Below are 27,417 nucleotides of genomic sequence, written 5' to 3' on the forward strand. Positions count from 1 at the left end.
GCCGTGTGCGAAGAAGCCGGCGCGTGGGCAGGGAGCTGGTGCTTTCTCCAGGATAACTGGATAATACTTAGTATGAGACCCTGTGGGCATGGGAGTTGAACACATATATGAACATTTAAAAACTAACCCCCACATTTGTGCTGCCTGTTCTAATTTGTTGGAAATACAGCACTGACGAGATACTGGGGACTCTTAAAATATGCAGATTTTTCAAGCCTGACTTGGGAAAGCGTGCAAAGGGAAAGCTACCGGCGCGGCTAAGGGCTGCCTGGCCTGCCTGCTCTTGGTTAAACGGATGTATTTCCAGTGGTGTCAATGAAGTGACGCATGTTTATACCAGCACAGGGTCCTGTCTGAAGTCTCCTCTCTGCCCTGCATACAGGAGAAAAGGTTTACAGGGTAACCAGCACTGTTCTTTTAGGAAATCACATCCGCTCATTTTTACATTGGGTCTATCCATATGTAACTACATGCATTTCAGGGGCTACCTCTGATTTACACTGCAGGCATCGTGCATTTCCCTAGACCAGCATTAACTATTTATTGATCTTCCCAGTACCCCTGTGAGGAAGGCTATTATTCCCATCATATAGACAAACAAGGATTACCTTTTGGAGAGTGTCTGGATCTGGTGCGCACATTTGGACCTCTTTTGCCATCAATTACACTTCTTACAGCTCTTATTTCTCCCCCCTTCCCTCCCCCGCCACCATATGTGTGCAGGAGAATGGAGAGGAAAAGCAGCACAAACCCTAATCCAGGTCTAAATGCAAGGTAAGTCCCTCAGGCTTGTACCATTTCTTTTCTTTTCAAGAAAAAACAACAACGAAAAAATCTCTCCGAGCTCTCATATTTGCAGAAAGCAGTTTCTTATATTTGCAGGTTTCCTGGTTGATCTGCAGGTGTCTCACACTGTGCATGGAGATGGGGCGAGCTGGGGGGCGCAGGGCAGGGGGCTGTTGCAGGAAATAGGGGCTGGTGCGGTGTGTTCGGTGTGGAAAGGGCACGCGACAGCTATGAGTTACCGACCGGGACGTTAAAGCTCAATTCAAAGCACACTGAGCGCAGCATTAAGTCTGCCCTGGACTTCAGCGTACCTTGTATTGGGTCTTTAATAAAATAATTCATCAGTACAAGGTGAGGAATTCTCTCAGCAGCACAGTTTGTATTTCTGGACGTGCTCTAGGACGCCTGGACCTCCTGCCCTGCCCATGGACCCGCCGTGTGCCGGCCGAAAGCGCCAGCGGCGCTCTGACCGCGACGGCTTCAGTCTGAGCCCACCGAGCAGACCCAGCCCGCAGCTCCAGGGAGCCCCAGCCCGACACCCCGCCCGTCCTGGGCACCGGGACACAACGCCCCCAGCCTCTCGCTGCCAAGCGGCGCCCCGCCCGGCATTTCGCAGACCCCGCCTCCCACGCGTGGTTTCGCAGACCCCGCCTCCCACGCGCGGGGTTTCGCAGACCCCGCCTCCCACGCGCGGCGTTTGCAGACCCCCGTCCCACGCGGGGTGTCCCGTGGCTGCGCCCCTTCCAGCTGCTCCCCCGTCAGGGAGCGATGGAGCCGCGCTTCCCCGAGCCGCCCAACCGCGAACTCGAACAGCGCGGGACCGCGAGGGGTGCAGCAAAGGCACCATCGCACTGACCTGGGCGCTCGGAGCGGAGTGCGAGCTGACATTCTGAATGAACACAATTGGCCCGTGATTTACTGATTACACCCCTTCCGAAGACGGGCCCTCTACCAAGATGCGATCCATAGCGCGTCACAACACTTAAATGTGCCCCAAAGCACATCCTTGGTCACATTTTCACCATCGGTGCTTTCATGAAGCACCAACTTCCGTAAGTTTTCTATGTGTGCGACCCAGCCCTCAGTATGAGCCCACGCGCCCCACTGGCCTGGTATCTGAGTTCATCAAAAGGCAGAACTTACGACCTGCAGAAAAGCCAGGTATTTTGACACCGTGGTTTTGTCAGCTTCAGCGAGGCTGTCTCAATTCGGGGGCTCAGAGCTGAGCTCTGTTGTGTGACAAGCTCTATTCAATGGCCCAGCTTGCTTTGGCAATGCTTCTCCACCCCAGACCAGAAGATGCAGCACAAACTTGTGCGAAAGCACTAAAAATAACACTTGCAACCTGCAGTATCAACAAATTTTAGAAATCAAAATATTTACTAGGTAGGCAGAATTCTACCATTGTAACTTTGAAAGGACTTGTGTATTGGAATAAACTGCAGCTGCAAAGGATGCCAGTCAGATATTTTTATGAATAAAAGGATCTGCTGTACGGATCTTTTGTCAAATGACTTCAGCTTATTTACTGAGCCCCTCTATTTCACCCGTCTTGCTTTGAGGAGACATCAGCTTGATTTGGTTCTGTTGCCAATGATGTATCTTCTCTTGCTTTTGGTTTTGCTGATCTTTCTCCTATCACTCTTGTCCTGTCACCCGCAGTGCCCCTCTTTACCGCTCAGCCACCCTCCCTGCAGCCTATTTCATCCTATTAGGTGGACAGCTACAATCGGTGATGTGGCCCAGACAGATCTTCTTGTTCCGTATAATAAATGGAGTGTTCAGGTGTGTAACTCTGACCTTGTGTATAATTTTCAAAGATAAGTTTTGGGGAAACAAATGGCTTAGTCATTATAGAAATATTGTAAGGCTTGACAGAAAATAACACGGCAGAAAATTATGACAGAAATAGCAGAAAGGCACTATGAGGCTCCACAGTATCTAAATTATCTTTCTATATCCCAGGATTGATAGTTTTACAATTATTCTCTAAGTTTCAGAACTTAATCTCCCCTGGGTCTCTCAGTGCTATTGTGTTTCCTGTTTTCCCGCAGGCACTCCACTCAGGCCTATTGCTCTTTTAATAATCTTTAAAAGGCTTTCAAAATGTTTGGTCTGTTTCTTATGTTATTTCCTACGAAAATAAATATTTTGTACTAAGAAATTTTTCACTGTTTCCCAGTCTCATCGTGGGCAATAATGTTCAGGAGGGGTCCCAAAGAGCAGCACGATCTGCTCTAGATAACACAGCACAGATCCATGGGTGTTTGCAATAGGTGGTGGGAAGCGGGTGGCAGAGGACGGGTCCTGAGGACCACGACAGAGGCAGGGAAGGACAGATACTTGTTCTGCCTCCGACGATAAGTCACTAATCAGTCTGCCTGGCCTGACCCTGGTCTCCCGTTGCTGTGTTGGGGCATCAACAGCCCCGCAGCAAAGGCCGCCTCGCACCCCAGCTCGTTGGTGGGGAAGCAGCACGGCGCTCAGGAGCAAAAGCCCTGGGCAGTGCATCCCCAGCAAAGCCGAAGAGGTACACCGTCCCCAGCATCGGCCTCTGTCAGAAATCAACACTAACAAGAAAACGAGCACATGGATTGAGGAAGCTTGTCTGCGTCCTGTCCTACACAGTCAATGACACGGGCTGCAATGGTACATAACCGTCCAGTCCCACTTACCGCCTGCTACTGACTCTTGAATGACTAATGACGCTTCCAGGTGTTTGAGATGCGTTCCTATTGATGGGAGTGCTTGTTGACTGTGCGGAGGTAATGAGGTTGTTTCCATGCTGAAGGTAAGGCCGTTGAATCCCTGTGTGCAAATGCAGGTTTTGCCTCCCCTGCTGTCTGGCACAAGGCACCCGGCCATGTCACAGCCCACATCTGCGGGGCCCCGGCCGTGCCCTGCCCCAGCGGAGCTCCGACAGCGCAGGACATCTCCTGCCTGTGTTGTCGTTGCCGTGCTCGGTTTACCTGGTTGCAGCACCCCTACCTTTGCGGGTAGCTGTGGCTTGGCTGCTTGCGCGCTCTATGAACTGCGCTTACTTGTGCGTTGTGTGAGGAGAACAACCCCGCCGCTTGTGTAAACTGCTGTAACTCCACCGCTGTCTTCAGCCCAAAATCCCTGAACACAACCGGTTCTACTGATGCTGCCAAAAAGGGAAACAGAGTTATCCATGCTCTGTGGGGGCCTTGGGGTAGATTTCTGCATAACAGGGAGTAAAGTGGTGTGACCCAGGACGTCCCGTACAGCGCTGTGGTTGCTGTCCTGACGGCTACAGTCACAGCCTCCTTCTGCCTCCCCTCCTGCCTCCTTACGTGCTGCTGTATGTTTCCTGGGACTCACAGTCACCTGAAGGATGGCTGAAATTCTGCTGTGTGGCACCAGGGATGTAATGCCAGTTGGTCTTTGATTACTGGGCAGCTCTGTGCGCAGTGATTTTCTTATTGTGCTGTGCTTTTTGTTCTCTGGGTGTAGCTGTTCCTGTGAAGACATACGGCATTTCTCTAGGTGTGAGAGGGGGCTGCTCCCCCTGCCCACCCTGAGGACAGCGTGTGGCACGGTGTCTGACGGGGCGAGAGTCACCAGTGCACTTCGCTGGTACGGAGAGGGACCTGCCATCCATGTCAAGCCAAGTGACAGTGACCGCTCAGTACTGCCCTGCTGAGAAGATGACTCTCCTCGGCTTTACCCGAAAGAATGAGAGCTCCTGATATGCCTAACGGCAGAAGGTGTTTGTCCTGGCTTTCTCCCAGGGGTCAAGATGACCCTAGGACGCTGCAGGCAGATCTGCACGGAGAAGTTGCCAGTGGTCTGTTAGAAATGACTGCTGAGCAAGGCAACGGCACCTTTTCTGCTGACACCAAGGGCAGCGGTAACGGGTGGGACAGAGGCTGGAAAGACGTGACCCCCCAGCAACGGGGCAGAGGCTCGCTGGCACTTCCACCGCCGCTTCTCGCCTTTTACGCCACTTTCTGTCTGTCCTTGAAAAAGTTACACAGGGGCACGTGACCAGCGGAGCATCCTTGGGAGGGGAGGGAAGATTGTGTTATGCTGCAAAGTATTAACCGTTGCATCAATCACGAGCCTGGTCAAAGCAAATAGGTGTCCTGCTCACCCTTTATTCAGGCTGAATGGAAGATGCAATTAAAGAGCTCTCATATAGTGATAGCGGAACAGCAAAAGCCATTATCCAAAGCCTGAGCAGAGGGGTGTGGGCTGAAGCACCTCAGCAGAGGTGAGATGGGCAGAGGGTGCCCTGGGACCGGCTCACAGGGCGGGCGCAGCTGGGGGGCGCAGGGAGGGCAGCGCATGAGACACGAGCATCCCGGTGCACAGAGGCAGCGCCGCCTGGAGACCCCGACCTGAGACACGGCCTCTGTCTGTGCCACGGAAACAGGCTCACGCCAAAGGAACAACCACCTTATACAACCAGTTCCATTTTCTGGGAGGGGGAAAAGCACAGGAGAATATCGGGTAACCTATTGGGGCCAAAAAGGTCCCATCAAGCTCATCTGACTGTTGGCAAAATATTATTGAATGTGCCAGAGTGGTGGAATTCACCACATGTAGATAGCGCAGTGTACAGGTCTGCACCTGATTTAATGGAATAAATTGTCCTTAAGTCACTAGAGAGAAAGAGGCAGTTTTAGGGAAAGCTTCATCTTTTCCTGAAGAAGGTGTCTAAAACAGGTCAGATGGATTGGGCTCAGAACTGCCTGCTTCTCTCTATTGACTTTCAGAAGAGTCTAGACAACGAGCTGAGATAGAGACATCCACACTATATATGTCTGAAGTTAGGTAAGATGAATCCCATCCAATAAGTCTCTGTGCCTCTACCTGCAGGCAAGGAAGGGAATGTGAATAGTGATGGATGAGAGAAGCATCGAATTTCCTGCAAACATCCATCCACCCTTCCCGGGAACTGGCTTTGGCTGCATTCTTGTGTGCGTGTGCCTTCCATTAGTGCTGTGTGACAGCACAAATGCCAGTGCAAGGCGAGTTTCATGCTTGCACACACAAAACTTGTGGGAAGAAGATTGTCAATTTTGTCTCGCAGGCTTTCTGCACCAAAACTGATGGCCACATTTACATCCAGCCAGGCCATCTACACCAGCTGCTCTGAACTTCTGACCTCTTTAGGCACAATGAAAGATAACAAAGATGAAGGCTGTATATTTTCTCTGACAGAATTATGAAGGCCAGGACATAAGTCATTTAAGCAGAAGGGATTGAACAGGCCAGGGGGTGCAATGGCTGCTGCAGAGCGTTCAAGCTCGTTCTGTCAGAAAGCCAGAGGATGCTGGTGATGGAAACACAGGTATAATCTGCATAGGAACGAGAGCGAGATATTTTCTTGTTGGAGCTGGTGTGGGAGCCAGGGCCGAGTCACCCTCTTAATTCTTCTTGTCGTTTCTGAAAGATTCATTTCCCGGCGCCTCTGCTGGAGAAACGGGCTCCGCACCCCGGGTCTCACCTTGTCCACGGGTGCACCACGAGCCGTCCCAGGGGTCAAATCCTTCTCCCGCTCACAGCCCGGGCGAGCCCATCGTCCGTAAGGGTCGCACAGAAACATTAATAAGAACAAAACTGTGGCCACCATCACGTCATTCCGCTTTTCTTTTTTGGGTGACCAAAGTGTTGTTTGCAACGTACTTTAGGTATGCTTTCTACAAAGCGGAAAAACGCTAACTTATTCCTCGGCTGCTAGTGACATCTCAGACACTACCATCAACTATCTGTGCACAGGAGATGTTCTTTAAATAACTCCTGGCAAATGCCTGACATCTGTTTTTCCTAATTAATGCTAGCAGTCATCATACTTCACTGCGTGTGTTGAAAGCTTTCAAGGATGATAAGAGCTGCCCACAGCATCTCGATCATGGGAGTTTGTGCTGCAAACACTGCTCCGTGAAAGCTCCAGGATAGTTCATGTCAGTGAGAGAAGATCAAGAGGAAACACCTGCTGGATGTGAAAATAATGACCAAATAAGTTAGGGAGAAGTATCCAAAAGGGTGGCTTTTGATTTTATTGCAGTCATATTCTGGATTAAAATGAGGCAATAATTAGGAACAAAGGGCCTGGACCAGCACTCTTTCCTGTGAAACTATGAAGCAAAGAAAGTTCTTCCCTAATCTCAATTGAAAGCAAAAGGCAGTTACAGGGGCAAGAGCACAAGGAAACGAGAAGGCAATAACATCATCCCTACGTATTCCTATGCCCCCCGCCCCAAACGGCACCGTGGCCAACACGCTCAGAGGTGACAAACCGCTCCAGAGAAGCAACAGTCGGAGGCTGCGTCTGCGCCAGTGCCGCTCGGACCCAGCCCTGCTCCCGTCCCCGCTCAGCGCATCTGGTTGCTGTCCCCTTATTTCCACCCATTCCGCTGCCGTTTGCCGTTGTGCTCCTGCAGCCCCGAGGTGCCGGGTGAGCCGGGAGAGCCGGCAAACCGCAGGGCTGGCCAGAGGCAGCCGCGGCCGCTCCGACCGCACACAGCGCGCCATCAGCAGCCCCGACAGACCCAGTGCTGCTCGGCAGCATCACCTTCGCTCGCCTGTCGTCACCCCTCGTATGCGTCATAAACACGACGACAGAGACCGTTTAGATAACACGCTGATGAGTAGAAGAGTTTGCTAACACCCTTTGGGGAAAAAACGTCCCAGTGCTGCACAAACCTTATTAATTGCAAGTAACTGGAAACTCTCCCCACGTGCAGTGTTTTGGTTTTGTTCGTAACAACCGTTTTTTAATATGAAAAAAATCAACATTAGCACCAGATATATCCACGTCCTATTCTATAACAGCACCATGAGATATACTATCCTATTCCACTTTTCTCTCCATTTGTTTATTAATCAGTATATACGAGCTTCGTGGACACAGTGAACGATTGAAACGTATTGCATCGCATGTCAAACTTTTTTCAAAGCTCATAAATGATCAATGTATCTTAGAGAGGGAATGATACTCATTTCATTTAGGAGGGAATGAATACCGTATCTTTGAGAGAGCCGCCCCGGTGCCCCCGTGGGTGCTGCCCCCGCTGCCGGCGCCGCACCGCGGGCTTCTCGCTCGGCTTTGGGGTTGCTGGTATCCTGTGGTTCATCTGCTGGGTGCCCTGGATTCAGAGCGGAAAAGCAGCACGAGAAGAGGCGCAAGTTGTCACTGTTTGCTGTTATTTTTCCCTCGCGGGATGCTTACAGTGCCCGTTTCCATGTTAATACATCCAAAGTGTCTTCTCAATGTTAAGTGTCCAATAATGGCAACAAAACCCAGTAAAGATAACACGCTACAAGGATACACAGTAAATCAGACAATTTAATGAATTCATAACCTTTCATTTCATTTCCTTCCTGTGAGATAATTTTAGCCAGTGTCAACGGGATTTGTAGGAAGGGGGAATGAATAGTGATCCTACCTCAACCAATAAAACAAAACCCTAATTTTCTGTCTTTTATCTTTTCCCATTCCTTTGTGCGCCTCTTTGGCCTTGTCAAAACATATCGTTCAGTTAGAGACTAAAAATATTTTCGCATCGATTGGGGTTATTGATTTTTTTTAATCTGTACTTTGGCTTGGAGAGCGCGGGTGAAGGGTGAGAGTTCAGCGGCTTAGTCCGCTCTTTTATCTGGACAGCGGGGGGATGTATTGGCAGCAGATTTGATTTACCTTGCTGGTCAGCTCTAGGCACTCCGGGCCCGCAGACGAGCAGCGAGCATATTTTGCTGTCTGTTTTATTGTACACTGAACTTCTTGAAGGTCCAACCTCTCTATTGATTTATCTCTCAATTTCCAGTGGCCCGTGTTCCCATTCTTATTAACATAAATGTATCAGAAATCAGATTCCCTCTCAAAGATATATTGATCATTTATGAGCTTTGAAAAAAGTTTGACATGCAATGCAATACGTTTCAATCGTTCACTATGTCCACAGGACTCATATATACTGATTAATAAACAAATGGAGAGAAAAGTGGAATAGGATAGTATATCTCATGGTGCTGTTATAGAATAGGACGTGGATATATCTGGTGCTAATATTGATTTTTTTCATACTAAAAAAATGGTTGTTACAAACAAATAATTGTCTTACGGAGTCTAAATCTTACAGAGTCGTGGTAGAATTGCTGCTAACTTATTTTTGAACAATTTTAAAATAAACAATTATGAAAAGATAATTATGAAATTATGATTTCATTATTAAATACAAATTCTACCATACAGTGCAAAACATTTACCTTTTTCCATTCTGCCTGTAGGATGCACTGAACACACCAAGCCCTTTTCTGACACGACTTGCTTGCTTGAAGCTTTTCATATAATACCCGTTATGTAGGTAGCTGGTACATGAATACATACAGGGGAAAGCTCTTGTCCCGTAGGGTGATTTTGGAAATGCCCTCAGCAAACTCTGCACACAGCCCATATCTCCAAGCCGCAGCGAGTCCTGGAAGCTCAGCAGGCAGAGCAGTGAGAGAACAGGGAGGCGGGAAGGGAAAATGGGGCAGAACCATTCTGCTCTGAAGAAAAGCTTTTCCTGCACTGTGGAAAATACGTCCAACTCAAATCATTAAGCTACAGCTTCCAGGCCAGTCTGGCACGCTGAAACTAAGCGAGGACATTTAGCAGGCTCCCTAAACACTACCCGATGAACGAGTGCTGCAAGTAGCTGCAGAGATTCAAAGGGAACTTAGCTGATTTCTAGGTTTCTTAGACAAACTCAAATTCATTAAGTAGATAAAATAAAATAGACAGAAGGTAACTCTAAAGGTCTAAGTTACTGCAACACCAATTGCTTCTTGGAGCTCACTGGGTCTGGTGCATCTTCCAAACACGTGTTCTTTCAGGAAAAGCAGCCCTTTGGCCGCCAGTGCCTCAGTCCAGGATGGACGTGACCGTGCCCACCTGAAGCAGCTCCCGGGGCCCCGAGTGCCCTGTCCCTGTGCTGCCCCGCCGCCCTGCTCTGGGACAGCGGGGTGTCACGGCTCGCCAGCCGGGGACGGTCCTTCTGCGAATACACGCTTATCAAGAGGCTTCGCTCTCCATTTGAAGCGAATCTCTGCCACGGGCTTGAAGCCCCCAGCCCAAACGGTGTTTCTCCTGCTGTCCCTCCAGCAGCGCTCTGCCTCCCCCAGCTCCCCATCGCTTCCAGCCCTGCGGGGGAGGGCAGGGAGCCGGGGCAGCCCCCTTGCTGTGGGCAGCACGTGCGGGCAGGCTCAGGGCTCACGCAAACCAAAGTCTGCTTTGCTCCAGCCCTCTTTCGGGGCAGGGAGAGCCAAGGAGGGGTATTTTGGTGTTTTCCTACCCGGCCGTTGCCTTCTCAGAGGCAGTGAAGCAAAAGGAGCTTTCCAGGAGCTCTGAACGAAGCGAGCGCTGTGACCTTGCGGATGAGAAGTAAACGCTCCCGCAGCGAGCAACGTCAGCTCCTCATCCTCTTTGTGGCTGCAAACATCCTGGAGGGCTCTCTCAGACCAAATGCATTTCCCATCGCAAACCAGCTTCCTGCGTTCTGGATGGTTCCTGGCTCTGCCAGAAAACGCCCCAAATCTGCGGTGTCAGTTTTATTTTAGGTGTCACTTTTGCCAACAGTGCTGTGTTCTTGAATTTGACTTTGCTCCACGCTCCAGAAAAATACGCAGGCTGCCCTTTCCCACCTTCTCTCCCCTTGGGCCCAGGGGGATGCCCGAATGCCGTCCTGTCCCGTTCCCTATGGGCTTCCCTGCATGACACGACACGAGAGCTGGAACCACAGACCGCGCTTCCTTCTCGGCCGTGTCCTATCACAACTCGCTATGCGCTGCCTTTCACACCGCTGCCTTTTTCCTGATTTTTTGTCTTTTTGCATGCAATGGGAAAGGCTGGAAAGGGCATTTTTTAATATGGGTGGAGCAATGATATCAATATTGCATAGTCTACCGCAATTTTCAGTAAGTCTTCATTAGATAGCCATACTGGGATCCCAGATGACATACAATAAAGCCCCTTTCCATGACAGAAACACACCCAGTAAGGAATTTTACACTTTCTTGTCTTCCGTCACTCACCACAGCAGCATTTTCGGTGAGTAAGAGCCCGATTAAGCCTTTGCAGGACTGGCACACGTGCTGTCAGAGGAAGCACAGTCAAGACTAAAGGAATGAGTCACTGAGCATTTTCTGGCTCTGGAAATTAATGCTTAAAATTCAAGTAATTCGACACAACAGACACTATTCTGTTTAGCAGCTGTGGCCACAGTCCTGGCAGGTGCCCCTAAATTTGAATCTCGGTTACCTGGAGCAGATAAGATAGAGCAATGACTGTTCAAACACACTGTATCAGAGACCTTTGCACAGGGCTCTGCTCCTGCAAAAACAACCAGTGCCTGCTCCAGCGCTTTGCTTTGCCAAGGCGACAGCCGGGCCGGGCACGACCACGCACGGCGCGGCAGACCCGGGGTCCCACCGCATTCCATCGCTGCACTGTGTGATCCCAATAACGCCGTAAACTGCTAATACACTAATGTGTTCATAGCCTGTTGATTGGTACTGGGAACGCTGCTCTGGGGTGGTGTGGCTCATTTGTAATAGTGCATACAAGCAGAATTTCTTGCAGCACACAGCATTAGGAAAGGGATTCCACACATGCTTTATCTTCTCACTGCAGCATTCATGTTACAGTTTCTTTTATAGCGTAATAAAAATAACTTTATTTCTAAATCTCCTCACTCTCTGCAAGCGTTTGGGACTCAACACAAATTCCACAAATAATTTAAAATGCATTAAAATTTACATTAAAGGACCACAGCCTGAAAGTTTTAATAAAAATCTGATCAAGGGTGTCGGGGGAGATGACGAGGGATGTTACTCATATGGGGTCAATAACAATCAAACCGAAAACTGCTTAAAAGTTCTGAATATTTGTAAGAGGAGGAGACAGAAACTCAGCAGGACCTGGAGAGGAAGAGGGGCATTGGGCCACCCAGTCTGGAGATCGAGGAGACCTTTTACACCCTCACTAATATATACCATTGAAGGGGTAACTGGTTACACAAGAACTGAAAACACATTTCCAGATTGTATTTGATAAGTGTAATCAGACACTGCCGGGTTTCCCTTGTATTTTGGCATCTCGGGCAGTCTCCATTGAGAAGCATAAGCAGATTGTCAAAGAGAAGAGGTATTTCCAGCAGGATGGGATGTGCAGGGTGTGCAGAGCTGCACGCTGTCACTCAGCATCGCCAGCAATGTCACTGAAGGGCACAGTCCCAATATCTCTGCAATCAAAGCTGACAATGACACATCACGAGACAGATGTAAGGAAGGCGCTTTTCCATCTACCGTCCTGAAGTAATGAGTGAAAAATTAAAACTTTGAAATATACGGTATATGCTATAACAACACAGGTTTGGATTTTCTTCACTGAAAGGAGATAGGAATGATAAAACAGAGACTGAAGAAGCAGCACCTGTCATGTTAACGGATTGTGGCATATTGGTTTCCAGAGGTTCACAGCTGTGCAATCAGACCAGAGGAAAATCAGTAATGGCTAGAGATGCAGAAGAGAATTAAACTACCAGGGGTGGCCTGTGCACGTCAGGCAGCAAAAGAGGCTTGATGAGGGAACAGAGCTAATATTTCATTTCCTCAGTTCGCTCTGTCTATATTTATGCCAATGTTTTAGCTGGGAGCACAGTGCAATTTTGAAGAAAATTTCCAGTTTTTCCCAGTGATGAAGTTCTGGTTCACGTCATTCAGCAGATGGAGCTAAGGCAAGAGATGAGCTGGAAACGGCGCTGACGGGTGTCAGACCCATGGGGCCAGACTAGACCCAACCCAAATCCCCGAAAGACAAGGACTAAGGGCTACTACTACTGCTACGAGCTGGATTTGAGTTTTGCAGCCAAGGTCAAACATTAGGAAGTTCCACCTATGGGACACTGAATACTGTATGCAACTTCTTTTGATTCAAGTAAAAATTGCCTTCCACAAACAGAGTGGGTAGAGGTTGCAAGCACCTTCTGACCCGCGGTGCTGCTACCGCTCAGCAGGAGGGAGCGCCCAGACAAAACAACGTGGCTCTTCAAACGAATCCCAGCAGGAGATCTTTTTATGTGCTTCCTTGTTTTTAAGTCCCTTAGGATTCAAGTCCTCCAGTTCTCCTTGTTCAGTAGAAGACAAGGGATAGAGGAGGGGACAAAGAAGGGTGCGTCAAATATTCAAACAGTAAACCACCACAAATAACTGCACCAGTTACACGAGGTGCATGAAACTGCAGCAGCACTGCTTGGTTCACGGCAACAGGGGACACGGGAAAAGTAACTTCTCATCATCAGCAAAAACATTCATCAGGATAAGGGAAACGGCGTGATCGCCAAAGCTGCTTTATCTCTCTCATTCCCCATGAAATCCTGCTGGAGCTCGTGCTTGATGGTGGGAAGTTACGCACTGTGTGCGTCACCTGCTGCTGAGGGCTCAGGACCAGCTTTTGATATCAGAGCAGTGCGAGCACTCCCATTTCTAATGACGCCTGCTTTTACGAACAACATCTTCCTTGTTGCCCCTGAACGTTCCGCCAGGCTCCTGCAAGAAGCGGTTCTGTTCACAGATGAACAGGGCAGATCGGGCTCCTGCAAGAAGCGGTTCTGTTCATAGATGAACAGGGCAGATCAGGCTCCTGCAAGAAGCGGTTCTGTTCATAGATGAAGAGGGCAGATCGGGCTCCTGCAAGAAGCGGTTCTGTTCATAGATGAAGAGGGCAGATCGGGCTCCTGCAAGAAGCGGTTCTGTTCTGTTCATAGATGAACAGGGCAGATCGGGCTCCTGCAAGAAGCGGTTCTGTTCTGTTCATAGATGAACAGGGCAGATCGGGCTCCTGCAAGAAGCGGTTCTGTTCATAGATGAACAGGGCAGATCAGGCTCCTGCAAGAAGCGGTTCTGTTCTGTTCATAGATGAACAGGGCAGATCGGGCTCCTGCAAGAAGCGGTTCTGTTCATAGATGAAGAGGGCAGATCAGGCTCCTGCAAGAAGCGGTTCTGTTTATAGATGAACAGGGCAGATCGGGCTCCTGCAAGAAGCGGTTCTGTTCATAGATGAACAGGGCAGATCGGGCTCCTGCAAGAAGCGGTTCTGTTCATAGATGAACAGGGCAGATCGGGCTCCTGCAAGAAGCGGTTCTGTTCATAGATGAACAGGGCAGATCGGGCTCCTGCAAGAAGCGGTTCTGTTCGTAGATGAACAGGGCAGATCGGGCTCCTGCAAGAAGCGGTTCTGTTCATAGATGAACAGGGCAGATCGGGCTCCTGCAAGAAGCGGTTCTGTTCATAGATGAACAGGGCAGATCAGGCTCCTGGAAGAAGCGGTTCTGTTCATAGATGAACAGGGCAGATCAGGCTCCTGGAAGAAGCGGTTCTGTTCGTAGATACAGCAGACTCCGCTCAGGAGAGCTGCACTCACCTGCACCTGTCGGCTCAGTTCGGCCCTCACCCCAGAACTGATTTTCCACTGCCTGAGTCTGATTTTCTTCACAGTAAAGGCAACAAACCCCCATAAACCAAGAAAGCGAATTAGGGTGCTGTGTAACTGCTGTAACAATCAGCACAGCTTCTCTGTATTTATCAACGGGGCGCCTGCGTTGCTGCCGGGGCCCGCAGCGCGGGGGGTGCGAAGGGGCCCCCGCGGTGCCCCGCGCTGTGAGGTCGCGCGTTGCACGAGAGGGGCTTCTCCCAAACTGTTTAAGGATGCAGGCGCTGACTTGGCCACTCTGTGTTCCGGGATGTAAGCCATTAAGGCCTGACATATACACAAAGGCACAGAGTGTTGCTTGATACTGATTTAATTAAATTGGAGCAACTTTTGCATGGGAATATTCACACATTGGTTTAATTTGTGTTGATGAATTTAGAGGCATGAACTACATTTGCATAATCAGTCTTAGGCTGATATAAGAGAGTACAAGCACAAAAATCGCAGCAGTTAGCTAAATGGATATAAATTAACCCCAAAGCCCTCTCTGGGCAGAGGGAAGCCTCAGAAATACTATACATCTGCAGAGAAAAGCAGCCGGCCAGAACACTTCTATTTATTATATAAGGATTAACACTATAAGATTAAAAAGATGCAAAAGCCATTCAAAAGTACGCCAAAGCTACTGGGTGTTGAAAATCGATGTGTTTAGAACGGCACAGCCTCAAGCGCAGGGTCCCGCTGCTCCGCACGGAGCGGGACCACAGCACCCGCAGCGCAGAGCGGCGCCGTCTCGGCCCCGGCCCCGGCCCCGGCGGTGCGCCCCGGATGGGACAGCACCAGGGTGCTGAGCAGCTGCTCGCACCAGCGTTCGAACTTCACGTTTAGCAGAGACCGATCCACGGCACGTAATTCTTACTGTAACTAAAACCCAGTCACACTAATTTCAGCAGCGAGACCCGAGCGGGCAGTATAAAGTAACAGCAGGACAAGAACTGAGAGAGGGACTATTACGGTATTTAGATTGTAGGGAAAGATGTAAATTACAAATAATGAAGGAGAAGTATCGCAGAGATCTATAATCTCTGTATGAAGATCAACAACGGGCTTTTGAAATGCCAAAGAATTACACCCATGACAAGGCAATGTCACAGTGGGAGAGGAAGAATAGTGACAAACAGTTTGTCAGAAAGGTGAGAAGCATTTGATTGTGTCTCCAGCTGCGGCATTGGATATTCCTTTTATTGTGGTTTGCGAGGCTCTGGATGGAGCTGGGCAATTGCTACAAAAAGTAGTTTGACAGCAGTTGTTCAAATTAAAAGAGAAGTTCATTTTGGCGGCACCGTGCGTTTTATCTTGTACAGTTCTCTCCTCAATTGCTCAAGGGACACTGCCTTTCTGTGTTCGTAGAAAATCAAACTTTCTGATGGCCACAGGAATGCACTTAGTTGGAACTTCAAGGTAAAATCTGTCTTGAAAACCTTCCCTGCCTCCCATTTTTGCGGGGTATTTTCAGATATCTGATCGGAGATCAGCAGGGATATTCCATGGCGGAGCTGGGCAAACACACACTCTTAACGACCTAGTAAACAATTAATACTTAGTGTGTAGTCAAAGACAAAAGATCAACTTGTGGGCTAAAATAACAGAGGCAGCTGTCACGACACGACTGTTCTGGGGCAGCTGACAAACAGAAGGACAACAAATAACTGTCCCCCATCATTTGCTATGAAGTTTGTGCCATCTGATTTCTGAAGCCAAATGAAACCAACCACTTCCACACCAAATGTGTCTGACGAGCAGTAATGTGATCCACCATCTGCTGAACGCTGCGCGTTTGCTGTGAACATTACGGATTTATTTATTTTCTAAAAAGTAATGTCCTCGAAATGTGTTGGATTGAGAACCTTTGGAACAACATATTTCATCCACAGGAAAGCAAACAAAACCCCAACCAAACCAACCAAACCCAAAACAAGAAACAAAGCCAAGCAAACCAAACCCAGAGCGGACCCAGGTTTCCTCAAGCGTGTCGGTGGGGGCCGTTCACGCGGGATTCCCAGCGCCTCGGTTCTCAGAGGGGCAGAACCGCTGAGGTCGCCCCCTCGGCTCACCCGGGGCCTCAGCACCCGCCACCAGTCCGCTGCCAACGCCACCACAGCTAATGCAAAAACACAGGCATTATGGTGCCTGAGAAACTGGATCCAGACACTATTTCTTTCGCATAAACCATCGAACTGTTATGGGAGCAATCAGCTTCTATACTTTGCTAATCTAGGTTAGTATCAACCCACAAAGTTCCACATCTTCATGCCAATCCTGAAACCTTTCAGTCCTCTTAAATGATACTTTAAATAAAAAGCCAGTGTTAACACTGGGCAAGTAACAGCTTCCTACAGGCAACTTGTTCTTCTTCAACAATACTGTCCGAGAAACACGCTCATAGGTGAGGCTCACAGCTGGTGCACATCTGTTCATCTCTGCAGACTCCAAAACAGTGGAAGCTGCTTCGCTGCAAAAAGGGGGCAGAACCCTCTTCCCAGCTCCCTGCTTCACATTGCGTTTCTCATGCCTGGTTACTTTCCTTCTTACTTTACATCCTTTCCCTTCCTGCCGGCACCCACTCCTGTGTGAGACGGACCACTGCTTCCCTTCCAGGTGACACAGCGCGTTCTGCAACCAGCACCTTACAGAGACACCTGTGCCCGTGTACCCCAATCATCCTCGCCATGTGCTGGGTCTCTCATCTCTGTTGGGTTTCCTCGTTCATTCAGCTGCTCATCTGTCACAAAACCTTGGAAAACATTGCTAGCAAGGCAGTCAGACTAAGGATGTTCAGTTTACTTTACAATCAAACTTGCTTTTGCTGAATATTCTGCGCACTTTTGTTCCCGCTGAGAGAGTTCATGATCTCTGTTCCCTAACTGCTGACATTTACCTGCCCTTTCTTTCATTCCCAGCTCTTTCTGTCATTCACGATTCTGACTCCAGAGTGACCTATTACCACTTTTCTTTTATTCCTGCACACCTTAGGAACGATGTCCCTTATGTTGATATCTGGATTCCTCTGCCTTTCAAATTCCTCTAAACCCTTGTTTGGCTTTCCCAGTTCCTCCCGCGCAGCGTCCAAGGGAAGGCACTCGCTCCCCCTGCGTCCCTCGCCTGACCCAGGACAGCACCAGGCAGACGCTGATTTTGCAGGGGGCTGAGGTCGGGCCTCACTTTCCTGCCCCTGGCTGGGGGGAACGCTTGGCCCATGGAGCTGCACACAGGAGCAGTAAAGCTCACAGCGGTGACCGCCGTTCTTGCTGTAGGCAGTGCCACAGAGCGACGAGTCCTGCCCGCTCTGCCCTCCCAGAGAGGGACTTGGGAAGATCCGTCCCCTCCTCCGGGCAGCCCGGTCTGCACAGAAATACCCAGGGTGGTTTAGAAGGGAGGTGCTGAACACGGGTGAGCGCCCCAGAGCCGCAGACTGTGGAGTCGCTGGCGGAAGAAGGAAGAGTCATTTCATTTAAGTACAAATTTTAATCTATGGCTGGGGCAAATGGAGGGTAAGAATGCATTAGGTAAGGTTACAAGCTTGCTTGACTCAGCTAATCAATAACTAAGCAAAGAAGATTCTCTAACCATGGAGAAAGCAAATTCATTCACTTGCAAAGGAACTGGGAAGCACTTCCAATGGCGCTTTGTATACAAATATCTTCGGACCTTGTTAAATTGCGTTCTTTATATTAAACTGCACACTGACATCTCGGTATGGTAAGCGATGACAGCCTTGCCAGTGCTTAGTTAAAACAGAGCAGGTATGTCCAAGAGCAAATGAGTTAAAGCGCACAGAGTACTCCTGCAGCTGTTCTCACCTGGTTTTCCGGCACAGCTCATTAGCTATCTAGCACTGCAAAATGCATGTGTTCTCTGTTCCCATTACGATTTTAATTGAGAGCTTACAACACAGGGCTGTTCAGGGAAGGATTTCAACAGCCTTTCACCTATGGCTGCAGGACAGTATTTTGCCCTCACAAAATCTATTTCTTTGTATTTCTCTCTTTTTGTACTTTTGATGCATGGCTCTCCAAAGCTTAATATCTTAATGTCCCTTTCACAGAGCAGGAGAATCAGTCAAAGACTGAGTAATCTGCCTGGGATCACAGAGGAAGCTGTGGCAGCACCACACTGAGACCTGAGGTCTCCAGATCCTATTACTATGCTCTAACCCCAAGACCATCCTGCCTTTCTTAAAAGCTTTACTATTGCATTCAGGCATATATAGACATAGATGGAAACAGAACCAGAAGGCATAAACAACATTTCAGTCACTGCAGATACTCGGAAACAACAGAAGAGCAAACATACAGAGTCAGATCAGTTTGAAGTAAATTTGGACAGGACTTCTGATGTAATGCATTTATATCTATTTTACAACTAATTCATCAGTCAGTGGACTAAAATATTCCTGAAAACGTAGATGAGTGCCCTTTGATACCCAGTGGTTCATGATTCTCTTTTGTGAGTGCTGACTATTTTGAATGTCATCTGTGTCCAAGATCTCAGAGCTAAAATCTGCTGGAAACAAGAACTTTTCCCCTTAAAGATATTCCCTCTTTCCCTGTGATAAGTCTGTCCATCACTGAAGAGCTGATAAGAGGGCAAAAGCAAAGGTCCCTGACATCAGAAGTTACATAGCCATGCAGCAGGAATGGCTCCGGAACACAGGTCGTTATTCTGCGCCTTGTCATCGGTGTCACGGACAGACACGAGCCAGCCACGCTGCTCTGGACTGGCGCCCAGGAACAGGCTCCTGCGTGCTGGGGAACCCTCCTCTCCATCATACGGAGCAATGAAGGAGCAGGTGAGCCGTTTTCTGTGCTGCAGACACAGTATTTTAATTCCACGTCTTCTTGATTTATGCTTTCGGGCCGTTCTCTGTGTCGCTGCAGTCAGTGCACTGAAGTGGCTCTGTGTCACCCGAAATCCCCGCTGTCGGGAGCAGGAGGTGGGGAAAGACCTCCCCATGCATGGGACACCGGGAAGTGAGGTAAAACCAGCTGGAGATAAAGAGGTGTAATCAGGAGATAAAAGAGAACCTCTACCTTTGCAGAACACCCCTGGAAAACTTCCTCCTACTTCCAAATGTCCACAATAGTAAAGTCCAAAGTGCAGTCAAATCATTTCACAGTGTAATCAAGTCGTGACCTCAGAATGTAGTTATTTAAGAGGTTGTTTTGTATACACCTGCTATGCTATTTATCGTGCCCAAAAGGCTCTGCACGACGTTCTGCCTTCCGTTGTAGTTCAGCCTCTGCGGCAGGCGACTGTCAGGAAAGAAACACCAGGATTCTCAGAACAACCCAAGCAGCCCAGCTCCTCGTCTGGAGCTGCGCCTGCTGGAGCCGGCGTGCTGCAAGGGCTGTCTGTCCAGAGCTGCAGCCCCACCGCCCCTTATTCTGCACAACAAAGGCAGAAAGAACAGTTCATGCTCTAAATGTTCCATATTTGATGCCGTTCTTACATTTAGGGAAATGTAAGTGTGAGCTTCTTGAGAACATCACATGCATGGTATTTTATTTCAGGGAATTCTCTTTCGTTTGTGTGACTAACGTTGGTTCATGTGACTGCTCTCTGGAACTGAAGGTCGGGCACTTTGAGACGTTACCAAGTGCAATAAAAGCTGCAGAGCGAGCGGCTGAACACCCCGAGGAAGGCGAAGGCACGGCTGGTGACACACAGCGACTGCTCTGTGCCAGGATCCACCGGGACAAACAGCTCCAACCAGAAGCAGAGTTTATGACACTGAGGAGCCTGATCGGCTTCAAACGCACCATATTCTGTCACATTTACCTAAAGGAGCACTTCTGACTCATTTAAGGTGCCTCATCAACTTAACTGGGAACAGGGAGGGAAGTAGAAATACTGTCTCGAATGAGGTTTGCTCCTGGGAGCGTGTAACGCGCTGCCTGCGAAAAGACCAAAGCAGAGGGTAGACAGTGTCTTGCCTTTCTTTCTACATTGCAGTTTACCACTCTGCGCTTGTTTCAGGCTTTACCGGGGGTTTGAATGAAATCCATCCAAACGAAGACTTGATATTCAAGGCTGCCCCTCAGCAAAGAGGGGTTTTGCATTCATTAATATTGCCTTGGGATGAAGGAAGGAGCAGGAGAGCCCTGATTGACCTTGGACATTTATAAAGGTAATCTAATTTGTGCTCGTTTGCTACTTTTTCATTAAAGCCACTCCTGGAATGTTTCTTATCATGAGTTGTGCTTCCCTTGAGAAAGGTTTAAACAAATAGACCCAATCCAGCACAGACCTGGCCCAGCGACCGCGCTCCTTAGAGTGGAGTGAGACGCAGGCTCGGAGGAACCTGTGACCTGACCTGCAAACTCAGGGAGGCAAAGCTCAGAACCAAGAACGGCCGCAGCCCTGTGAGCCAACCTGCAGCCAGCGCCAGGCCCGTGTTGCGTTCACGTGCCAGTGACAGCGCCTCGTCAAGGACCGAGTGAACCAGTTTTGGACCCGCAGGCCAGCTGCCCGTTGGCAGCCGGCACGTGTTGACCACCGCTGTCACTCCCTTTGGTAGCCAGCACGTGTCGACCACCGCTGTCACTCCCATTGGTAACCAGCACGTGTTGACCACCGCTGTCACTCCCTTTGGTAGCCGGCACGTGTTGACCACCACTGTCACTCCCATTGGTAACCAGCACGTGTTGACCACCACTGTCACTCCTGTTGGTAGCCAGCACGTGTTGACCACTGCTGTCACTCCCTTTGGTAGCCGGTACGTGTTGACCACCGCTGTCACTCCCGTTGGCAGCCAGCACGTGTTGACCACCACTGTCGCTCCCTTTGGTAGCCAGCACGTGTCAACCACCGCTGTCACTCCCATTGGTAACCAGCACGTGTTGACCACCACTGTCACTCCCGTTGGTAGCCAGCACGTGTTGACCACTGCTGTCACTCCCTTTGGTAGCCAGCACGTGTCGACCACCACTGTCACTCACATGCATCGACCACCGCTGTCACTCACACGCATCAACCACCGCTGTCACCCACACGCACACGGAGGGAACAGCAGCAGAGCTGGTCCGCGGTCCTGGAGCTTTCCCACAGCCATACAGTTGAAGATACAACTCCAGAAAGCTCCTGTCCAAGAAACAGCCGATGAAATGACAGAAAGAAATGCTGTGGTTCTCAGAAACATCACCACTGCACGGCAGGAACCTTGTTTGTTTCTCTGACTTGAACTATATTTGTTGTATCATAGATGAACGGCATCCATGTAGGGAAGAAACGGTCTTGAGTCATCATTTCGTCCTCGGAACCACAGGTGATGTTGTACAGAGTCTGTTTCCAACCTCGGGGTTAGAGAGAACGAAACCGAACGAGGAGAGCGCAGCCCATGGACCAGACCCGGAGCTGCCAACACTTCCTCCTCTACTCTGCTAACTAAACAACGCAACACATGGCAGCACAACGGCGAGGATGGGCTTTCACAGCCTGCTGGGAATGCCCGTTTTTGGCTAAAAAGAAAAAGGAATATTTTACCTGATTTACATATTGCACATTAAATAAGCCCTGCAAGGTACCATGCTTCAAAACGGACTTATTTTTTAAGAAATGTAGATTAATAATCCTCCTTGCTTAAAAAATGAGCTTCAATATTTGTGCGAATCGTAGAGTGAAAAAAATCAATGTGCTATCGACTGCTGGGGATGATCACATTCATTCTGCCCTTTGTGGTTGGTGAAATCCATGCTGCAATTACAGAGACAGGCTGGCAGCAAAGAGCCTCAGTTGGGCTTTCAGCTCCACATTAATCCAAAACTCACCATTTTAATGCAGATATAGATTGCCACGAGTCAATAGCTGACTACTTGAATTGTGAAGTAGCAGCTCCATGCTCTATTGGCAGCACTGTTACAGTATCTTCAAGTATTTTGGAATTTCAAAGTGTTACTCCACAAAGTGAGGAGCGTAACCCACACCAGGTCGGGAGGGGACTGCAGCGTCCGTGCCATTGTCATACACGGGCGAAACCGGATTAAAGACAGAATACTGCAAATAACCTTCAGGTAGATCAAAAGTAGACTTTCCATGGGATAAAATGCTTATGTACCTTAGCGCATGTTTTAGTGCCCTAACGCATTATCTCATAAAGTAACCCAAGTGTTGAGTTTTTATAATAGAGTTCCCAGTTCTCTCTCACTTCCACTGTTCCCCGACTTCACCCAAGTCAGAAGCATCATTCTGCATTTATAACGTGGCAAGTGAGGTCAGAGTTTGGCTTTCCCTAGCAATTTCCTTTCAGCAATCCATCTGGAACTAAGAACTGAATTCTGCCACTGAATTTGGGTGAAGAATTGGGGCATCTACGAGGCGGCCAGCAGCTCCCTTAGGTGCAGTGTGAACCTGGAACTCTATTTGATGCACAGTGACTATATTCTCGTATACCTCCATGACACTGAGCTCTTTGTCCCACGTTCTCACGGTGACGTGCGCTAACAGGTCCACACGCAGTGTTAGAGCTGCCACTTGTGCTGCACCACGCACACCCAACTCCAAACCTACCGAGCTCTGTGGAAACGCTGCCATTATTTTCCTGCACTGCGCACGTGTGACTGCACACAGCTTCACCGCACAGGCGAACACCCAACAGCTGTGCTGTGCCCTGCCATGCCCTGCTGTGCTGTGCTGTGCCATGCTGTGCCCTGCCGTTCTGTGCCATGCCGTGCCACACTGTGCCATGCCGTGCCACACTGTGCCATGCCGTGCCATGCCGTGCCACACTGTACCATGCCGTGCCACACTGTGCCATGCCGGGCCACACCACGTCGCTGAGCAGCCCGGCTGTGCCCCCACTGCGCTGCAGCCTGTCTGCAGATCCAAGAGTCCCTGTGCCATCAGACTGCGGCCATTTGTTCTGTTATTTCCATAACTGATCCAATATTTACAAACTCCCCAGCTACTGCAGGGTGGTGCCACTGGGGGTATGTCCCTTCAGGCTGGACGCTGATCACCTTCACCTCCTTCCACGCATACAACCATTTGTTGTGCTACAGGTGTGAATGAGAGAGGATTGTGCTGGGGCTGAGCAACAAATTCAACTTTGTCCGACACAGAACAATGTGCACAGTCATTTCTGTTACCAGGGTAACCTGTGAACTCAGATCTATTAGCACATGTAATACTATCAGTAATAAAAATAATAAAATAGGTAATACATAGGGAGCAGACCTGGATATGCTGCTGCAAGGTCAGATGTGTGCAATCAGAAGAAGCCAGTTTCCTTTGTTCACATCTGAAATACAGACTCATTTGACATTAGTAAACCTTCATGTGGTTTCAGACACAACGAGCCCTGCACAGAACATGCACCTACAAGGCTTTGTGCAGGATTTGTGAAGGAAGGAGGATTCATCCTGGTGGTACATATTGGTATTTTGTGTGGCATTTCATAGCACTCCTAATACACCTTAACAGTCTGCCTAAAACCACGGTGAGATTGGAGCAAGGATCTTAACTTCTGCAGACAAAGGAATGGTGCTTGCTGCTGATGGGTTCTTGTATCTGCAAAGTGTGATAGTGCTGAAATGACGATATTTATATCTCAGTTATAAACAGACACACATTGTGTTTGCAAACGTCCACAACTTCACAGTTTGATTGCTTAGAAAGTTACAAGCAAGCTTTCAAATGCTTTACTCAACTAGAATAGATAACATATTAGTGATTCTATTAGTAGCAAGACTCAGTATAACTGTGAGACAGGTCTTACTGAACGTGATGGGAGAGAAGGACCTGCGCTCGCACGGAGCAGCTAAGGGTGTTCCAGAGGCAGATCTCCATTAGCTAAGTAAGGTTCTCAGAATCAGGTCCTCTCCCGGTGCAAGTGCTGCGATCCAGAACGCCAGAGACACAGAGCTCACAGCCACAATTCTGCATCAGTCAGAATATTAATAAGTGAATGGAAAAAGTGCCTCAAACCAACAGGAAGGGTTTTTCACCTTGACCTTGCTACCTGAGTAGCTTTCATTAATTATGAGGAACTGGGATTACAGTGGAGTGCATAATGACAGCCATTATGTGGAGGTCATAAAATTAGACCCTGTTTTTACAGCCTGTTAAAACAAACTACAAAGTCCATCCGAAGAAGCTCGTAATCACAACAGAAAGCACAGGCCACAGCACTAATGCGCTGAACGCACAACCCGGCCACGTCCCAACGCCCGAGCGGTTTGGAGAGGACGGCGAGCTGCGCGGAGCCCTGGACCCGGCCCACGTAGCGAGACAGCAGGAAGCGCAGCAGCTGAGCTGAGCTCAGGCACCGCTGATCCGGCTCTTCCCTGAGCTCTGTTCTTGCTGGGGACCATTCCGCAGCCGCTGGTTCGGTTCCCCGTGTGGCCGAGCCCTTTCCCAGCCCAGAGGTGCGGGTCCCACGCAGGGTCGCCACGGGCAAGCCCAGAGGCACCCACGCACCGTCCCCACGCTCATTCCCCCTACGTTCACCCTGCTCGTATTGGTTCAGCGACCGTGTTTTCAGACCATCCAGCCTGAGGTTGGTTTTAAGACACTTAGTGAAACTTCCTACCCCAAGAAAGTGAATTTTGAGGAGTTCAGGAGAAGCAAGCCTGCCTTTAACAATCTCCACCTGGAATAGGAAAAACCTAATAAATTCTTCATGTTTACTGCGTTTACACAAGGCCCCAGACTATGGATTACCTTTTTATTACTCCTTGTTGTAAGGGTTTTTTTTTCTCTATTAGGTTTCTTTTTTTGTACAAAACAGTGGCAAGAGGAGAAAATTGTTATCTTGTTATCTTTTACCTTCCCTGTGGACATTTAGAGGCTTCTGAATGGAAGTTTGGTTACAGATTTGTACTCTGTGGAGGAATGAAATAGTTTTCCCTTCCACAGCTGGTGTGCCACACCTCTCCAGAGAAACACGCTCCCAATGATCTGGGAAAAGCAATTTGACAGAATTTGGTTAATGTCTGAGTTTGAAGCGTCTGCTTCACTGCTGAAAGAATGCATATTCCTGCCTAGGAGGTCTCACGTGCACTTTTTCATAAACAAGCCATGGGTTTTCATTCACTCCTTTTAGCTGCAAAATCTGTTTTCTCTCCAGCACCAAGTGGAATTTTCCAGTGCTGCTTCATGTTGAAATAATGAACTTTGGCAAATCTGAATCAGCTGAGAGCAAACTCCAAATACAAGAACCTGTGTCTCCGGTGGCAGCCTGTGCCACTGCACCACCGGAGCTGAGTGCTCCGCAGACCACGGAGCACAGAGGGACAAATCCTGCAGGGCTCCAGTATCACGCTCTAGTTTCCCTGCCGCTGCCTCCTGATCCTGTTTGCATCCCTGGTACCATCAGTCGGTGTCCTGCCCTCTGCCTGTGTTGTCGCATGACCCACTGGGACACGGCGGGTCTCGCTCTTCTACACGGGAACGATCTGATGTATTCCAAACCAAACATAATTCCTTATCAACATGTAGTATCGGCATTTCAAGAACACACAGAATTAAGGAATGGTTCAGCATAGACTGGTCACAAAGGAGGAGCTTTCTCTCTATCTGGTATGTGTTGGAGATCGTTATGAAGCAGCATGAATAAAGCTGCAGTACGATGCAGCCCAGGCCCGCAGGAATGCGCAGAAATGCAAAGCTCTTCTCAGGGAGAAGTCAACAGGCAACCAAGCGAGCATTTCATGATGGCAGAACTAAAACCGGCCAGGAAAAACAGGGCTGAAGGAGGGAAACCACAGCAATGCTCAACCTCCCTTCTAGACTCACAAGAACAGTGAGCTGCCTGAACTCCCGCAGCTTGCAGGTTGCACAAAAGGACATCGCGTTCTGGACTGGAACGTCAGCTCCTCGCTGTGCCACATCACAGGTTTTAGACACTGAGAATTTAGCTATTAAACTTCTTACTACTATTTCTCATTCCAATCGTTATTTCCATCTAAACATATGCATCAGCAAAATTAACCCACCAAATGTACAGGAAAAACAAACAAACAAACAACTTAAATGCCTGAAAAGCAATTGCCTGAGGTTTTAAATAGAGTGGACTTGTAACAGGTGCCAACAGTCACCACTGAACTGAGAAAAAACCAAACCCAAATGAATCATCAGACTTGCTGGTTCACATCTGAGGATGCTCAGATAGGTCAGCAGCACCTTAGTCCACGAGCCTGTTTGGGGACCTTCTTGGGGAGCACAGTGACAGCAGGAGTAAAGGGAACATTGGTCCCTTCTCTCATTGTGCTTGATCTTCCTTTAAACGTCGGTGGATCGATCCAGCCCGTCACTCGACAAGAGCCACGGCGCGTCCAGCTGAGCTCCAGCACCATCCCGGGCCGCGTTCCTTGGCTCGCTAACACGACCAGCTCGCACACTGAAGACAACGGATGTGGCCAGCGGCTGCGAGGGCTGCAGAAAGGCTTCCCGAGCGGAAGCAAACCGCTAATTAACAAAGCAAATTAATGCGGCCTTTCAATTTAAACTTAAATGTGGCCAATGCAAGAGACTGGATGGCACAAATTGCACAGCGTCAGTCTCAGACTCTAATTCTTATCTGATTCATGTATATATTTTAATCTAGGTGCTTCTTACTATTTTGTCTAAAGCTACTATTTTTCAGAACCGATTGCCTTGCAGTTTTGTAAGCATCTGTCATCGAGTTATTCAAACACAGCCCTACCGCAGCAGAATGCATTCCGTACGCTGACTATCCATAAAGATCCCGTGCTAAGTTTGTGGTTGCATTATTCCCACAGAAGCAGGGAGCGGTGCAGCCCCGCGCCCCTGGTAGAATACCCGTTCCAGCAAATTATGTCACATTTGACAAATCCACACATTTTGGAAAAAACAGCTTTTGTGCAGCTGTTCTCAGTCAACTCTCTGATGTCAATATCCCAAGCCTCTGAAACAACAGCCTCTGTGAAGCTACAACACATACCGAATGTGTAAATAACTATCTCCATCTAAATTACTTCACGCTTTTTCACACAAGAAACATAAATACAACAATAGATCAATCCCACTGTAAATATCTAAATATGTCCTTTAAAAGCCAAAGGAACGTCAGATACAATTTATTTTCAGCCCGCGCAAACTGAGACATTAAGTGGCAATTCTACTTCCATTAGCTAAATCTGGCAAATATGCAACTGTTTAAAGGCATTGTCAATAGC

At 48.9% G+C, this 27,417-nt stretch overlaps 3 long non-coding RNA genes across 5 annotated transcripts; 2 read left to right on the forward strand and 1 right to left on the reverse strand.

Moving 5' to 3' along the window:
* The first annotated feature begins 718 nt into the window (after positions 1-718).
* Positions 719-2,950, forward strand: LOC139828973 (uncharacterized). Its single transcript, XR_011741146.1, has 2 exons — positions 719-774; positions 1,187-2,950. It is a non-coding gene; the product is annotated as an uncharacterized lncRNA (long non-coding RNA).
* Positions 2,191-10,199, reverse strand: LOC139828972 (uncharacterized). Its single transcript, XR_011741145.1, has 2 exons — positions 9,022-10,199; positions 2,191-6,748 (listed from the first exon to the last, which is right to left on the reverse strand). It is a non-coding gene; the product is annotated as an uncharacterized lncRNA (long non-coding RNA).
* Positions 10,200-18,906: 8,707 nt separating this feature from the next.
* LOC139829023 (uncharacterized) lies at positions 18,907-20,825 on the forward strand. 3 transcript variants are annotated; one of them, XR_011741192.1, is made up of 3 exons: positions 18,907-19,073; positions 19,795-20,411; positions 20,500-20,825. It is a non-coding gene; the product is annotated as an uncharacterized lncRNA (long non-coding RNA). The 3 variants fall into 3 exon arrangements; XR_011741190.1 differs by lacking the exon at positions 18,907-19,073 and having other exon boundaries at positions 19,098-20,090; positions 20,261-20,411; XR_011741191.1 differs by lacking the exon at positions 18,907-19,073 and adding an exon at positions 19,098-19,745 and having other exon boundaries at positions 19,856-20,411.
* Positions 20,826-27,417: the final 6,592 nt, after the last annotated feature.

The sequence above is a fragment of the Patagioenas fasciata genome, chromosome 12 (genome assembly GCF_037038585.1).
Source record: "Patagioenas fasciata isolate bPatFas1 chromosome 12, bPatFas1.hap1, whole genome shotgun sequence".
Classification (NCBI taxonomy): domain Eukaryota; kingdom Metazoa; phylum Chordata; class Aves; order Columbiformes; family Columbidae; genus Patagioenas; species Patagioenas fasciata.